Genomic DNA, 17099 nt, shown 5'->3' with positions numbered 1-17099 from the left:
ACTGTACACACATTAATACTCATTCAGTAGACTTGACCGCTCAGAGACTAAAAAAAAGGGGCCAATGCCACCCAAACACCCGGCTCTAAGAAATGTTTCTATCTGATCAAACAACATTCATCTAACTAACTCGCATGCTTTAAAACTGAATAATGGTACATCTTGCCAACATATTTAACGCTTTAGCAAGTAAAACGCTTGGTCTGCTTCTTGTCTTCTTATCATTCCTGCAGACTGACAAGCAGAGCTGCCACACAAAGTTCACATAGGAAGAAAGAGAAAAATGCTTCGCCTCAGATTCCCTGGTGGAAATCAGATGGAGCCAATCAGTGCTATGGCCGATGATAAAGACTCAGATGAAACGAGGAGCTCTGTTGTTAGAGGTTCTTCATTAGATGTTCACATGTGTGCTCAACATGCCCAAACCCAGTATGGTAACATGTGGCCTGGGTGCGGTCTCAGACCTTTATTACTTTCAGCTCAATCCGTGGACACTGTGCCAGCCTGCCTCGTTTGACTGGATCCACTGATAATCACTTATATATATATTTCTATATGTCAAATTCATGAGATCATTATCTACTGTTGAGAGGCTGAGCGATACAGCTGATATGATCTGCATACAATTTGTTGTTTATTATTACTCCAAGGACAACTAAATGTGCAATTCAATGGTGATAGTAGACTACTATCATCTAACAAATAACTCACGGCCTAAACGGCCAAAAAGTAAAACAGTGCTTAATAAGAAACTTTCTTTGTTTTTGTTTTTTTTAGTATTTAAAGCAAAATCCGTGTGTTTTTTGCCAGGTTTTCACAGCGAGCAGTCTGAGATGTTTTCTAGTCGGCCCGTTGCTTTGAAGGATACTTAATCCCTCCACATCCTCCAGTTCAGCCAACCCAGTCTAACGTATTCTCTCTTTGTATTCAATCACTCTCGTTTTTCTTTTCTCTGATGCTCGACAGCTGGCTGTTCTTTCCCTCTTTTCCTGTGTCGTTCTCTGTGTCTGCTCCTCCCCCATCCCTTGAACACACACTGTTTTTCATTGTTAGAGATGACAGCAATGATAACAATACAAAGAACCACAACTCACAGCCTGAGTATGAGCAAAAGACAGAGAAAGAGAGACTTCCTTCAGGTGAACAGATGACACACATCACAACAACCAAACGAAATATAAAAATGCACTCCATACTTTATTCAATTCTTCCAGTTTTATTGGATATTTAAGGCCTGATCTTGTGCTGGTTTTTATCGTATTAGTCAATAATTGCTACAAATGTTAATATATGCTGTATGGTGAGATTGTACATTTTGTTTTTTATGTATCTCTGACTCACTGTCCTGTGCTCTAACGATTTCATTTCCCTTTTTGTATCTATAAGTTCCTCAGACACATAACACTTTACTTTGAGAAGCTGCAGAGGAAGAAGGTGACATTTGCATTTCATAATAACATCTACAGATGCATACGTATATGCACACACGAGTTTCCCCCTTCATCCCTCTCTGTCTTAGCCTCTGCCTCTTTATTACTTTCTGCTGATGCAGAATAACAGGCCTAACGCTGCCTGTGTCCTTTCACAAGAGTGAAATAAGGTAGTCAGCCTCAAACAACCCGCCTCCTGGTGACCTTTCTGTGTTGTTACTGACAACCTGGCTTTCAATTCAGCTGAAGGCTGTGACTAGCGTGTGTAGTGTTATTTCCCACATGCAGCATGCAGAGACCTAATGTATTTACAACTATGCAAATGTAGACTCCACCAAAACTACAGTTTTCCCACCAAATAACTCTTTAAAACGAAATAAAGGGCAGCAAAGAATATTTCCTCAAAGTCATTAAACTCAATTTAACATAAAACTAACAAAAAACAAAACAAAACAAATTTTGGTTGTCAAAATGTGTTTGACATGCTGAGAAAACCACCCAAAAACTCTGTTGACAAGATGCCTTTTTTATTTTTCCTCTGAGTGAAAATTTGATTGAGATTTAGAGGTGTTGGGAAAACTAGCCAAAACGAACAAAACTCCATGGACAGTTTTAGGTTTCCTTTCACCAGGGACCCCTGCTTGGCAGTGTAGTGCTTTAAAAAATGTGGGAAAAAATCAACCAATGCACAAAAGCTAAAAAAAAAATATATAATTTAGGTTCTAAAGATTTGTTTAGATTTAGAGGTGTTAAGAAAAGTAGCCAAAACTCACAAAACTGATGACTAATGAGCTATATTTCGTTTGATTCCCCTGTGCCAGCAGTGTCTCTTAGTGACAGGGATAAAAACTGAACCTAACATGAAAGGAGCAAAGAGGTAACACATTTTGGCTGTGAAGATTCATTTTCATTCCTCCATTGATAAAGTACCTGTTTTTGCTCTGAGGCTGTGGTGTGCCTCAGGGAGGAGGCTTTCCTCTCAGCTCAGCCTTCGGCAGTGGGTGCAGCTGTGGCTGTGCGTAAAAACCAAATCTAATATCAAATGAACAAAAAAACAACATGAGTCATTTTGTATTTACATTTAGAGGTGTACAGAAAATAGCCAAAGCTTAGAAAACTCTGCTGACGTAATGCCTCTTTTTATTTCTCCTTTCAGCTCAGACCTCCTGTTTGGCAGCTGTGTGCCTTCATGACATGGAAACAAACAGAATATAAAAGTTAGAGGTGTTGAGAAACAAACCCAAACCTAACAAAACTCCACTGATAAAATCTCTGTTTTCATTTTTCTTCTCAATTCCCCCTCTGGCAATGATGTGCCTTCATGGCTTGAATAAAAATGAAATGTAAATTAACATACGAGTAACAAAACCTATTTCAGCTCTACAGCGTTATTTAAACTCAGAGCCGTTAAAGGAAACTATCCAACACTATAAAAAGTCTGTTAAAGATTGTTCAGTTTTATTTGTCCTCTCAGGATCATCTTTTGGCAGCTGCACCTCTATGAGACGGAGATAAAAAAGAAATTATAAAATACGGCAGTAACAAAAAACAGAGCTAATTCTGGTTCTGCATGCCATACAACACCAGCAAAACTCTGTTCACAAGATGCCTGTTTTTACTTTTAGTTTTCATCTCAGTGTAGGATCCCCCTTTGGCAGCGCTGTGCCTTCGTGACGTGGTTGTGTAGCTGGACGGGACACTCCGCGTCCCACCCATCTACCTTATCAACCTGCTGCAGACCACGGGTGCCGGCTGTCTGCAACCTGATACTCCACCTCATCGCCTAAAAGTCAGTGCCAGCTGAGACAGACCTCCCCACCTTTTACTCTGTGCTACCCAGAAATGCTCATCAGTGGTTACATCACATCCCAAGAAGCAGACCTTGGTCAGGTGATCATCAGCTAACTTTTAGTGCAACGCCAGTCTCTGGGGTGAGAGGGATGTGTTTGAGTCAAACATCCTGTGCTTTAGTGCTGGCTGCGCTGTGCTACGAGACATTAATGGTTGAATTACAGCTAAATATGACCAAAAAAAAAAAAACCCTGAAAATTTGGAAGAGTTTAGAAAATAATTGATCCCAAAAATCCTTTTTTGAGTCCATGAACCAAACAGGATCGATTTAGTCTCACCCTGAGACCCAGCTTCATTAAATCAGACTAAAATAGCACCACCTATTTTTACCCAACTATAATTAAAGAATGGTTGGCCAAAAAAAAAAAAAAAAACCTGAGCAACAAAGTCATGTATGGCCACAACAGGCAGGAAGAGATGGCAGGGTCCCTCTCTGTGTGCCGGCAGTTCCCCCCATCCTTTCTAAGCTGTTTATCACCATCTCCGCTAATGTAAACCACCCATCTGCTTTAAACAAAACACATAAAAACACACACATAGTCATTTCCCACCACGCCAGACCCTGAAAATAGGGATTGCTTGGTATTCTGGTGGCAAAGAAATACACTCCAGATGTGAACAAATTGTCCGCCTCACTAATTGCCATTGTGTTCACTGATGCTGATTTCGGATCTCGTAGATTTGTGTCGATGGGGCTCAAAGTGTTGCCAGAACTTGTGGATGTGTGTGTGTTTGTTTGAAATCTTGAGCGTGTGTGATTATAAAGCTGGTGGTGTTAAAAGAAGAGCTGTGAATTAAAGAGTGTTAAAGGAAAGAGAGGTGGATTGGGATGAGACTGGAGGAGCAGTTGGAGATCTGACTACTGTTATATAGCCACCATAAACAGACACAGATGTTTCTACTCAGTGCCTGATGAAGGCTTTATTTAAGGGAGCCCTTTGCTCTCTTCTGTTGTGTCTTCAGAGTTTCTGAAAGGCTGGCTTTCTCATCCCTTACAGTGCATCTAATCAGGACTGATTAGGTGTGTGGTATCCAGAGACATGCAGGGGGGGCGGCTGCTCCAGAGGCTGCCCCCGCTGTTCTCCTTACTGGACGGTTTCTGCATGTGAGAGATGAGAGAGACCGACGGGAATCAGAGCAAGTCGGTGCCTCGGCGTGATGTGGCGTTTCACAAGATAGTTAAAAATCACTGGAAATAACAGAGCACCACGTGACTGTAATCAACCTGACTGCAGTCCCACCAACCACACTGCAATCCAAATAAACAAACAATGGCATAATGAAGGAAATCTCCCTCTTTATGATGGGAAATCGCTTCAGCTCATGCATCATGCTCCTGTTTTCATCTGGTCTCGGCGAGTTTCTGTTTGTTTTAGAGCATCCTCGCATGATCTGCAGGAGAAAAACAACCAAGACAGCTGCATCACACTGCAGCCAGTCCAGAGAGTGTGGAGGGAGGACTTCCTGCTAAAACTCAGTGTTAAAAACAGTCTGATAACCACGGAGCGTTTGTGTAACTCCACCAAAGACCCTGTGATGTAAAACCAGACGAATCCTTCTATGTAGTCTGCCTGGAGTGAACACAGTCGATGCTCTTGCGTGCCACATGGCCATTTACTGTGACACCACACAGACAGCGGCCTTCATCCTGACATGATCTAAATGTCTTCATTCATTACAGGCTAAATAACCGGTTGTTTAGTTTTGTAAAATTCAGACACTTTAAAATTCTTCATGTGCCTTTACAATTAGTTTCTAATGTCAGAGCTGTACGAGGTGAAATATATTTAATTTTCAGAGATGACCGGATTAAAAAAAGAGAGAGTAATAACTGTAATAACAATAACTACTGTGTGTGGAATATGTGGGTGAAAGATCAACTCTAATTCTGTAACAAAGGGCAGTGAAATAATTGCATTCATTTGATCAACTATTTGAGAATTTTTCCTGTTTTAGAGTCAAATCATGGATGGGGCCTCATATTTGGATGGATTTTCTTTAACTGTGTAATGATGGATTGTTTTTGAAATGAATTCCATGTAGAAATCATTTTTACATTCTAGCCTAAAACCATTATGCCATTTGAACTTTCTCAGTTTAATTACTTCATTCTTAACAATTCTTTATTTGTGTTCAGAATGAATGAATAATGATTGATGCATGACCTTAAGAATTAGCCTTCAAAGAGAAGCATATTGGATTTTGCTAATTCACTTTTAATTATGGCAGTTTTATATTAAAAAAAATTATTAGTAGGCAGAGAAAACACTTAAGTTGGCCTAGACTGCCTGTTTTCCTCTCAGATCAGTGTTCTATGTGAATCATTTTTCACTCGGGCTGCTTTTAAAAAATAAATGCTTGCTGGAAGACAAAAACTTACTCGACTTTTAAAAGCCTGATCGAAAGCTACACGACATCCTGGACTTGTCATGGGCCTGCTGTGTTTTTCCGGGGTTTAAATGCCTGATCATCTCCAGCACTCGACTGGAGGGAGTTTAAAAGCTGTTTTGGATCCCGTTTCTCTCCCGTTCCTGTGTGTGGAAACAGGGTTAGGTGACTTCACTGTGCCCCTCAGATGAAAACTAATGTCCGACCACTGCCGAGCAGGATAAAACCTACTGTTGATGATGACAGTCCGCACACTTTCGTCTGTTTTTTCGCACCCAGCTCTGCTGAGAATCAGCCTTCATCCTTCAGGACTTCGAACTATTTTCGCGAAACTGCAGCAACAGGTAAGCTCCTGTGCTTTTGGAGGCATTTCCCCCGAACAGCTGGCATTGTCCGACCCGCTCCCTGGTATTGAACACGCCGCAAGGCTTTTGATGCTTTCAGGTTCGGTCGGAAACGGCGCAACTATGAATCAACAAATGATTTCCAATCAAAATATGAATAAATACGACTGGACTTCTCTACGATGCTGTGGTTTTTATCTAGCGGTCAGACAGCAGCAAAAACAGTCACTTTTAACGCTGTTTATTTAATAGGCCAATTTAACTAAAACATCAAGCACTAGCACTGTGGCATAAAGTATGCAGACCATGTTTCAAGTCAATTCTAAAATAAATCAACGCGCATAAAATGTGTCTGTTGTGTTATCATTCGTTCAGCTGTTATCTCCCATAATATTTAAATACGCAGGCAGAAGTATTTTGCTCTGAATATAAAAGTTGAGCAGACGGGCAGCACTTGAAGGCAGCATTATTGAAGACTCTTGCTCCCCCACCCCCCATAGGCCCACTCACTCCCTGCACAAACACATTTCACCCTGCGGGCTTGGTGGGGCTGGGAAGAGGTGGTGGGGGGGTTAGGGTGATGAGGAAACGAGTTGATGTGCCCTGGAAGTAATTCTTTCACCCACCCTCCACCACCACCAAGAAAAAAAAAAAAAAAAAAAATCCCGCAAGGTGGGAGAAGCGAGACCACCACGAGCTCAGGACACGTGGGACCCGGTGCCATCCACATTCCTGCTCCAGGACCAGGACCATCCTGCGTGTGTTCTCCAGCTGACACTTGTTGACGTTTTAACAGAGAAATATGAGATTGATGAATTGATTATTAAAGCAGGCCTATGTGTTTTATTTCTGTGATTAAAACTTATTGTTTTTTTAACAGTTTAATGCTTGACTTTTTTTTGGTTTTTTTTTTTTTTTTTACCATTTTAAACACACATTTATCTTTAATGTGGAAATGAAATGTTGACGCTCCTCAAAGAAACGTAAGAAAACCTGACTTCATACACAAAACAGACAGTTAGTTGATCTGCAGGCTTCATATATTTTCCCACACTTTTCCGTTTTCTGAGAGCCTGCAGGGTTCAGGTGGCATCGCGGTCATTATTACAATCCACTGACTCCTGATATACGTGCTCGTTTCTTTTTTTTTTTTTTTTACAGTTTCTTTCAAAATGGGCAGTTAGGAGCTATAAAAATAAACAGACAAGTTCCATTTAATAAGGAGAAAATTCATTGGTAATGAAGAAGCGGCTGTGTGCTCTCATTCCTGCTCTGTTTCAGAGGATGACAAGATGAAACTGATAAAACAACCAAAGCAAATGCAACAAGTGTCATTCGATCAACACAATTTCTGAAAATACAGTTTAATATTAAACAACTGCAATAAGCTTAAAGCAGTCAGTAGAGAGAGGGAGATATTTCAAATAGTAGATCACGTCGTGTTAAAGTGTGCCTACAGACATTGAATATTCGATGCTCTGTGGTGAGACTCTGATCATGTGATCAGAGAGTAAAAGGTGTTTGTCACGAGCTGGCTGCAGGTGTATGAGGTGAATCCTCTGCTTGTGACTGGGACCAGAGGCTGTGTCTGCTGAAAGAAGTGAGCTGTCCCTGGCTGAAAAAAAAAAAAAAAAAAAAAAAAAAAAGTTTGTGAAAGTGGCCTGACGTCACACTCCCACAATGCTTACCGCCCCATGAATCCGCTGCAGCCTGGGGGGAGCCAGGCGCACTCTCAGGCCCCGAATATAGAAAAAAGATTGAAAAAAAATCGGAAAAAACAATCAAACAACCAATCGAGAGGAGAAAAGAGCGTGGAGCGGTGGCGTGGGCTCTCCCACGGCGGGTTTCTGGTCCGGTCCGGAATGGAAGGTTACCGGGGCTCCATGTGAAATTGACTAATGCGGTGCTGGAAACTTTTTGGTGGGTAAACTGCTCGTTTTTTTTCTCTAAGACCTCATAATGTGGCTGCACGTCCTCATGTGTGCATGTGTGCCTTTTGAACAACTTCGGGAGCTTCATGTGAAGCCTCGGCTCTCGCTCCTGACACATCGACGTGCGCCACTCTTCAATTGTTGTCAATGTGTTGTTACTATCGCGCAATCGGACTTTGCGTAATTTTGCTTATTTTTGCGGCAGCGTGGAAGGACCTGGGTATTTAATTTTTAATTGGTCGCTTGCCTCTCCTGTTTTGCTCGACAAATCTGTTGCAAACGCGAAGCTGCGAGGCTGGTAGACACGGCGCACTTTGTCCAGCGGCCCTCGCTGTTGACGTCTGATGTTCTTTGCAAGTTTTCGGCGATCCGGTGAGTTTTGTGCAATTTGTGAGTATTTATCTGGTGTGGCATGCCGCTGCAGAGCAGGGCCAGATAGAGGCAGCGTCCCGTGGTGCGTGTTATTATGCGAGAGGAGATAAAAGTTGCTGTAATGTGGAGGCTGTTTTCTGTGCGTGCATCACGCTCTCCTACGTTCTTTAAACCAGGAGTTTGGTGTCTGATATTCAGGTCCCCTAAAAACTTGAAGCCATTGTGTCTGTCTGAATGTATATCTGCCCCCTCCACCAGGTTGTCTGCACGGCTCATGTCATGTTTTTCGCTGATCGGAAGTTTTGTGTGTCTTGCTTGCATGTGAGTGTGTCTGTGAGAGAGAGGGGGGGAGAGAGAGAATGTGCTTTTCCTTGGAAGCGGGTAAATAACAACCAAGACCCCTTCAAAGGGGGGTTGGGGTCAGCATGTGGGGGTTTAGTTTATGCACTTGTTATTGATAGTCGCGTTGGCTGCAGGCTTTCCACTTTTTACACATTTACTGTCAGTCAGGTGTGTGGAAATCAGCCAGAAGTAACAAAAAGTGAGCGGCATTGTGCAGCAGGACAAAACTAAAAGCAAAGAGCAGAAACTGCACCAAGAGGGACTAATAATGAGTTAACAGTGAGTTTATTGCTGTTGTTGCATGTTTTCTCCATGTTACTCGTGTTATTCCGGTGTTCTTGTCCCTGCAGTGTTATTCTATAATTTATCACTGCTGTTTGTTTTCTCGTTGGACGTGGAGCTTGCACTCAGCATGCACTCGTTTATATTTAGACGTTTTCGTAGCATCAGCTTGAGGCTCGGCTGTCATGAGCCGAGCTCTAAGACATCATGTGTCGATGAATTTCAAACGGGAAATTGTTCTGGATGTATCGACTGCTCTGTAAAATGTCAAAACTGCGAAAAATAGCTGTTTCAGTTCCAGTTTCAGAGGTCGTCAGATGGCTTGTTTTGTCCAGCCAATTGACCAAAAACCAAACATTATTGATCTACTACCACACAAGTCAAAGAAAAGCAAAGTCCTGAAAAGCAGGGGCTGTTTGGTAGTTTCTGCTTGAAAAATGACTCAAACAGTTTCTCAATTTTCTAAATAGTTCTGATAATTTTTTCTGTTGATTGGCTAATCAATTTACTGACTGTTTGTGTCAGCTCTTAGCTCTGTCAGCGCCACTGGCCTGATTCCTGCAACAGGGTCTCTAACATCAGCTATACTCGTCATTCAGTTAGCAGTAAATTTAGGAGATAATTGTGTGATCACATAATACATAGTTAATAATTGCATGTACACAGAATGTAAAGACATATTGATTTACTGTAATTATCCTGATGACTTGTGCAGAAAAAAGAGGCAGTCAGTTACTAAGAGGGGGGAAATTATTACCTCAAGGCAGCATTTAATGTGTGTGTGGCTGCACCACTTCAGTTCCACGCTACCTCAAAAAGGTTAATGTCAAAGTTGCTGCTGAAGTGAGTTGAGGTGGGTTTTTCCCTCCACCCCTGCAGCAGGTCTGAGACAAGCGGCTTCCATCACGGCCTCCAGCTACATAATAAGGAAATGGAAGTGAGTTTGTCACAAGACAATTCCTTTGTTGCTGGCAGTCGTCGTGCAAGTCGAGACCCATGTGCTGATGTTTGCTTCTCTCACTGCAGCAGCCCTGCGAGCGATGGACCCGCTCCATGGGCTTTAGCAGATTTCATTTCCTCCAGAGGTTTCACAAACATTTGGAACATTAAGTGAGGCTGTTTGAATTGTGGTGCACCTGTTTTTAGACGCAGTGACAGACTGTGTATAGCCTGTGTGATTGCCATTAATAGCAAACATTAAAAGAGGTGAATTTGTGAATGGTCAGAAAAGAAATTCAGAGAAAATGTAGGAATGAAACTGACGTTAGACACGTTTCAGTAAATGTTGATTGCACACTGTAGTGGCCATAGAATAACGACACCTTTGGCGTTTCGATTTAAGCCTGCTTTCACCATGAGCTCTGCCTGCTGCCGGCGCTCTCCTCTGAGAAAATGAAGGCTCGATTTACAGGACAAAGGATAGTTTGGAGATGTCAGCTTGTTCATATGACAGAAAACATGTTATCAAAGTCTCTGTTGCACAGTTTATTTCTTTTTGTAAAAACATAGAATAACATAATACCAACCCAGTTCTCCTTTCTCATCACATGATAAAGAATTACAGCTACAGCAATACTCAAACTGTGTTTTCACTCCACATGAGATTATGTCGGTTTCACTTTACCTCTTCGGTTAACGCGCTTCTTCTCTCTTATTTCTGAAGTGGCGTCAATCATTTCTTCTCAGAAACAAATGCAGCGTGTCCTGTGTTGGACTCTGAGGAAAATGGGATGGGTTGTTTTTGCGGCAGTGGCACCAACAATGATACCGTTTGGGGGAGCGCTGAAAAGTTGTCTGTTTCCGCTTTAAACAATTATTTGATAAACAGCTGACCAAAAAAAAAATGGTGTAAGCAAGCACTAGATTTTTTTAGAATTCTCTCTTTGTCATTGGTTTATGTGCAGAATGAAAGTAGGTAAAGTATGGATGTAGAGATCGTCCCTCCTACCTCTAAATACTTTTTCACAGTCATAAACTCCTGATGATTTGTGTTTTTCTGGCACTCTACCATGCTTAGTTGCTCTGCTCTCTAAAATCTTTTCTGCCGGCTCCATTGAGCCAGCTTCTTCTCATTAACTTCCATGCATTGCCTTGCATTACTTCCATGCCCCTGTGGTCGGAGGCAGCACGTTTCATGTTTGCCTTTGTGATTGAGTGGATGTGTTTGCCTGTGAGAGCTTGCACACATGCCTGTTTGTGAGATGGTAGACGTGCGCGTGCACGTGTGTGTGTGTGTGTGTGTGCCTGAACTCATGACGTGAGCCTGTGTGTTTGCGAGAGAGAGAGCGAGAGAGAGAGGGAGAGGGAGCTGTTTTTAAGCCTGAAGGGAGGTCTTCTCCTCTGAAAATCCCCCACAATTCTTTGCACCTCTGCGGGCAGCAGCAGCGGTGGTAGTGGCAGCAGAGACGGTGGTGGCGGCAGCAACAGCAGGCTGATTTCCATGAGAAAAGAGCATCAGTTGGGTTAATGGGAGGGACAGCCCTCTGAGGGGACAAATGGTAGTTAATAACCAGGGAAGAATCGGAAAAGCTCTGATCCCTTTCTTTGTACTTCTTCACCTTCTAGAGGCAGGGATGGGATGTGGTGTGTGGGGGTGTGGAGGAGATGGGTGAGGGAACACGAGACACTGGGTTCGCGCTAGAATGGATGTTTGTCACTGAAGGCCTGCAATAAGATTGTACTATTTGTTATTTTGTCAGGACTGCAGGAGAAAAAAAAAGCTCAGAGCCTGAGAACTGGAATGCAATATGGGGCATTGCAGAAGTGTGTGTGTGTGTGTGTGTGCGCAAACGCAAGGGGTGAAGTTTGTGTATTTGCGCTTTTTGTGTACTCACATGTACATGTGTTTACATGCGTGTGTGTTCAGTGTCGTTGGATGAGCAGGCAGATATTTATTTATTTGTAGTAGCTGAGGTTTCACGTAGTTGCAGCTGGTGATGAGAAATGGAGAGGAAGGAGAATCCCCAGCCCGGGTTGAGGGCCGTATATCCATCCCTGCATATCTCCGGCTCTGCTGAGTGGTGATGATGTGTCAGAATCTCACACGCATTAGCCAAGTGTAAAAAATAGCATTACTTAAAAAGTGATGTGTCTTTCTCATGCCAGGCATCAAACAACAATGTGTGTGAATGCGTCTGTAGTACCAAGTCCTGCAAACTGTGGAGTGCTGAAGCTGGCAGTGAGGGCTTTGTCAGAGTGCTAGTCTTTTTTGACTTCTTTAATCTATATTATAGATCATAGTGAGTGATCTGAATGATCATTTTGCCAGTTTTAGACCGCGTCTTAGTTCAAGTTCTTGTACAGCTGCTTGTTTCACATTTGAGTAAAAAGCGTTAATATTCCTCAAAGACAAAGTGACAAAAAAGTATTGTTTTGATCAGTAGTGAGACTCAGGAAACAGTGAGCCCAGCCCTTCAGTACTCAGTCCTGTTCCCTCAGAGCTGGGACGCTGTGTAAAACCGAAATATCATAGAATGAGATCATTTGCTCATATTATATACTCAATTGAAAACATTGCAAACACAATATATTTAATGTTTGATCTCATCAGCTTTATTGATTTTTGTAAATATCTGCTTTTTCTGAATTTGATGCAGCAACACGTTTCAGACAAGTCGGGGCAGGAGCAACAAAAGGCAGGGAAAGTTCAGCTGTGTTCAGCATTTACTGTTATCCATATATTGACAAATGATTTGATCTGATGTGATGATTATCTTATGATGGGTGCTCTCAGGTAACATTAGCAAACCTTAAGTAGATATTTAGCTCGGTTAGCTGGTCCTTTGACACTTCTTGTGTTAGTGTAACACAGTTTTATTTTTGCACTTGCCATTATCCCGATATTGCCAGCAGACCTGCTGCTTTTGTCGTATTGATCTGATGAAAGCAGTATGTTATGGTGGCTAATGTTAGTCAAGGTTGAAAACTTTAATAGGAGATTGTTATCTAATGACTCTCTTCTGTTAACAATATTGTTTTAATATTGTAATATTGTTAACAATATGTACATTTAGAAATTGGCCATAATTTCACGCTGTGTTACTCAAATATAAATATACTTTAATGACTGAAATTGTGTGAGGGAGATGGTGATTAAAGGTGGCAGCTTTTGTTTCCATATTTTACATGAAAGTTGATCACAATCCAGATTAATACAATGTGCTCATGAATTCATTAGATTAACATGGTTTTTGTTTGGGATAAAGTCCACTGAGTGCAAAAACACGCGCTAACATTGCTCTTTACCTTCTTTGCAGTAAACACAACGCTATATACATTAACTACACTGAGCTGGCAGCCGTGACAGAGAGAGGAATGATGCTTTTCTGTGTAATGGACTGATTGAAAACAGACATACAAATGTGCAGTGCAGCATACACACACACACACACACACACACACACACACACACACACACACACACACACACACACTCGCATGCACACAGATATTTACAAGGCTAAGTAAAAAAAAAAGAGCCTTAATTTTTTGTTATGCATAGGCTCAAAGTTAATAATACAGGCACACATGCTCTCATTTACTCACACTCTGGCAGAGGCTTTTTGGACCAGCGCACATTCTGATGGGCCCTGCAGTATGCCGGTCAGAAATAGTAAGAGGATGCTAGATGCTTGAACCACATACTGCCACTTTTCCTTGTGGATCTTTTTCTAGGAAGAGCGGGGCAGCTGTGGCTTTTCAGAACCTAGATCCATCCATCAACCAGCGCCCATGGTTTACACCACACAACACATACACTCTTTCCTCTCCCTCTTTTCCCTCCCTCCCCTCTTCCCTCCTTTCTCCATTTCCTTGTATCTTAATTTTTTCCTCTCCTCTCTCTGTCCTCATCCCCCCTTTTCACTCTCTCACACTCTGTCCATCCATCCCTCTCTGTTTTGCCCCTCATCCTTCTCTCCCAGACTGAGTTTACAGCCCCCGGGCCACTTCCGCCAGGCTGTCTGCAGCAGATTTATTAATAGGCTTTTCTCTCTCTGCAGTAAACACACCGTTGGTTTAGGGGGTCGTCTCTCAGACACTGATAGACTTATACTTAACCTTCGGTGCTGACGGACTTGGGAATAGAGGAAAGTGTGTTGGTTTCAAAGATGAGATGAATTCATAGATGGATTGCTGGAAATAAACAAAAATAGGGAACAGGAATGACGTGCAGTGAAAGAGCTAACAAGGTTTGCAAAGTTGGTGAGATTTGCACCATTTTTCCGAGTTCGATGAGGTGAGAAACAGGGTGGCAGAGGGGATGTCATGTCACAAAGGCCACTAGATGGATTTAATTGTATGTGTTGCAAGTGTGCAGTGTATGTGTCAGCCTGCTAATCCACTGCAGTACACCTCAGCAACTGCAACAGAACAGTCTCACTGGAAGGTCCAGTTCTTCAGTGTGTTTTGGAGCTCTCCATCATTCACACATCAACAGACGGAGCTGCCCGGTTGTCATGGAAAATGGTCCATTTAGGATGAAAAGTTAAGACTGAGAGTTCCTTCCTAACCTGGAAACAGCAGTTGACAAAACAACTGACCGTTCACGGAGCCCTGACCCCTCTTTAAGTACTGCTGCTGTGATCCTGCACGGCACATATGCAGTCCCCGACAGTAACCGAGGCAGATTTAGCGCTCAGTTTCTTTCTTGTGATGTTTGATTTCAGACAGAGGTCAACACAAGCAGGCTTCTCATTTCTAGCTGGCCAGCGCTGACTCGGTGGCTGAAATGACAGCTGTAACTAGCACCTGTAGCTAGCCCGCTAATTAAGCTAACGTAGCTCCAGGAGCTGTTTGAAAACGGTGTCTGTGCTTGATTTTTTAATGTTAAGCCCATTTACTTAACTCGTTTTAAGATGGGAACCCTGTAAAAGCACATTAGATAGTTAGTCGATCGCTAGGCTAAAGCCACGCGTCCCAGGCAGAAAGTCTGCACGGATGATGGAGTAGACATGGGGGGGACTGACACAGTGGGAAATACCAAATGTTACATAGTAGACATGTTCCTTGGCATAGGCAAATCATTATTTTAAGACATAGCTAAATAGCTAAAGAAAAGTGCACTCTGAGGAAATAATCATGTTGCACAGTGGATATTTCTAACCTGGTGCACAATGGATGTAACACTTATCACTCAAGCAGAGACTTGAGACTCGAAGACTTGAGACTTGGCTCGGACTCTAGCTCAAAGACATGCAGCTTGACTCCCCACCCACACACACTAAACCTTATTAAAACACTTAATAGCTTTTACTTTGAGCAGTTTATTGACCAAGGACTATTTAATACTCTGCCCACCACTGATCATGCTCAGGAAAAGGCAGGACATGCCTTCAGCGATACTGACATCCTCATGATTATTCCAGATGTAGTGTAGCATGTGTTGCTTGCATGATGGATTCGTCCAGAGAAGAGGCATCAATATTTTATTTTGTTTTAGCGCTGCAACCTGCGATTATTTTCATGATCAATTAATCTGTTGATTCCTTTTAAATTGAATAATCGTTCAGGCTATACAGCAGTTCTGAAACCAGCCAAATGTTTGGCATTTTTGCATGAAAAATGACTTAAATTATTAATTAATTAGCAAAACAGTTGATTTATTTTCTGTCAGTTGAGTAATTGGGTAATTAATTGATTGTATTTTGTTAAGACTTTTGGATATTTTCTATCATTTATCTGAGATTTACAGCGTTACTAACTCCACATGGTTTTTAATATTCTAACCATCGATTATTTTAGTGTGACGTGATTGTGCTTTTTCCTCTTCTTCTGTTATTGTTTTATCAGTTAGTAATTGATCTGAGTGGCCAGATGCTGCATGCAGTTGCACTTGCAGTCATGAATAAAGTTGAATTGAATTCATTAATTTAGTTTTTAAATGTATTTTCTCCTTTATGTGACATAAACACTTGTAATCAACTGCAGAACAGCAACAACAGAATTGCTGTAATGAGAGAGCTTTTTGAAGCGTACTGAGAAGCAGTTAAACATGCAGCCAATGAGGAGCCAGTGTAACACTGAGACAACTTTGACTGAATCAAAACGCTCATGGTCAGAGTGACTGTATGGTGACCAAGTCAGCATCTGATGATTGTTTCCTTCATTAATGAGTGAATGAAGAAGAGCTAAACACAGACACAATCTGATGAGTGATTCATGATCATCAGCGTCCATATTGTTATTACCTGTTCACACAGTAAACTGTGATTGGAGCTAAAGGGGAAGTATTGTGGTATCATATAGCCAAGAAATACACCAGTTCCAGACCGTCTAGTGTGCACATGCATAGAAAGATGCTGGACGTGTTTAGATTCAATATGTGACTCAGCACAGAGATATGTGTGTGTGTGTGTGTGTGTACTACAGTAATATTTGGAATATGGACGACTAGTGAGTCAGCGAATGGGACGGGACTTGAGCCACGCAGAGTGAGAGACTAACTCCTGACTCACACTCTCGCTCTCACACACACATCCAGCAGCAGCAGCGCCGACAGATGATCGGGCTGCTCCTGATTCACACTCACGAGCAAGGAAAGAGCGGGAGAAAGCCGAATGTAGTCACAGTGTCTGATGATACATCCCTTCTTCCTTCCTCTGAACTGATTTTTAATAACACCCCCACCACCCCGCCCTGCTCAACAATCCCCTACTCACTAAATAATGCCGAGCAAAACCTCCAACTCCCTGGTAGACAAAAGACATTTCTCTGTAGCTCATGTGGGTGTTCACTGTCGGAGATGCAGAAAGATGGGAAGTTACTCATAATTATGAAAATGAATTGAAATAATTGAGTTGATTGATTTATCGATTGATCGACCGGTTGCCACTTGAGATTTGTCTTTATCCAGAGAAAAAGAGGAGGCCAAGTAGCATTATAACTTACCTTAAAGGTGTGTGTGCCCTCAAATTGACAGTTTGAGAACAACATAATTCACACTGAACACTCTTTGGACTTCCATTACTATATGCATGGCCGGTTTCAGGCCGGCTATACTGAGCAGTTTTAACCCATGGAACCAATGTATGCTTTAATTAATCAAAAGCAGAAATACCACAGTATATAATACTCAATCACAAGTGCAGTATTAGCGAATGCACTTAAAGTATCAAAGGTAAAAGTAGCCATTATGTATGGCCTCTGTCAGTACAACATCC

General features: G+C 42.1%; 1 protein-coding gene across 2 annotated transcripts in view; it reads left to right on the top strand.

The window, feature by feature from the left end:
* Positions 1 to 7743: 7743 nt before the first annotated feature.
* plagl2 (pleiomorphic adenoma gene-like 2) overlaps positions 7744 to 17099 on the top strand; it is a 40070-nt gene continuing 30714 nt past the window's right edge. Inside the window, exon 1 of one of the 2 annotated variants that reach the window (XM_041945234.1) lies at positions 7744 to 7933. The gene's annotated coding sequence lies outside the window, so the exon portion shown is untranslated. Of the gene's footprint in view, positions 7934 to 8279; positions 8317 to 17099 lie in introns of those variants that run through there. The other variant, XM_041945235.1, reaches the window with a different exon arrangement.

The sequence above is a fragment of the Chelmon rostratus genome, chromosome 10 (genome assembly GCF_017976325.1).
Source record: "Chelmon rostratus isolate fCheRos1 chromosome 10, fCheRos1.pri, whole genome shotgun sequence".
Taxonomy (NCBI): domain Eukaryota; kingdom Metazoa; phylum Chordata; class Actinopteri; order Chaetodontiformes; family Chaetodontidae; genus Chelmon; species Chelmon rostratus.
This window is presented reverse-complemented; position numbering and strand designations above follow the sequence as displayed.